This window comes from Colobus angolensis, unplaced genomic scaffold, assembly GCF_000951035.1.
Source record: "Colobus angolensis palliatus isolate OR3802 unplaced genomic scaffold, Cang.pa_1.0 Scaffold80, whole genome shotgun sequence".
Classification (NCBI taxonomy): domain Eukaryota; kingdom Metazoa; phylum Chordata; class Mammalia; order Primates; family Cercopithecidae; genus Colobus; species Colobus angolensis.
Genome location: NW_012121821.1, coordinates 5,211,582 through 5,212,148, shown reverse-complemented (window position 1 = coordinate 5,212,148; position 567 = coordinate 5,211,582).

Below are 567 nucleotides of genomic sequence, written 5' to 3'. Positions count from 1 at the left end.
ATTTTTAGTAGAGACGGAGTTTCTCCATGTTGGTCAGGCTGGTCTTGAACTCCCAACCTCAGGTGATCCACCCGCCTCGGCCTCCCAAAGTGCTGGGATTACAGGCATGAGCCACCGCAATTGGCCGCTATTGTTTTTTAACTCCATATAGTTTCTATAGTTCATTGAAAACTCAAAGAGATGACCTATAAATGTATGATTTCTTACACCGATTTTCTACTAGAAAAAAATCATACTTTTAGAATTGGATTTTGTCTTACAGTCATCTTTATTATACTTTATAAATGAGATTTCGTTTACATAAATCATCAGGAAGCTAAACTACAATAGAAATGCTAGATTTAAATTCTAATTTGAATACTCTGAACACAATAACAAACCTCACATTGGGAAACCATCTATCAGCAAGCAAAGAGCTACTACTGTGTGTCCTTCCTTAGAAGAATGGACACTGAGAACCCATAGCACATTTGCAGTACAGTAACAGCAATTCCTTTGTCATTATCATAGAATTTTAATTTTCATGTACTTTGCTGGGAATAACCAAACCATCCCATATATATATGT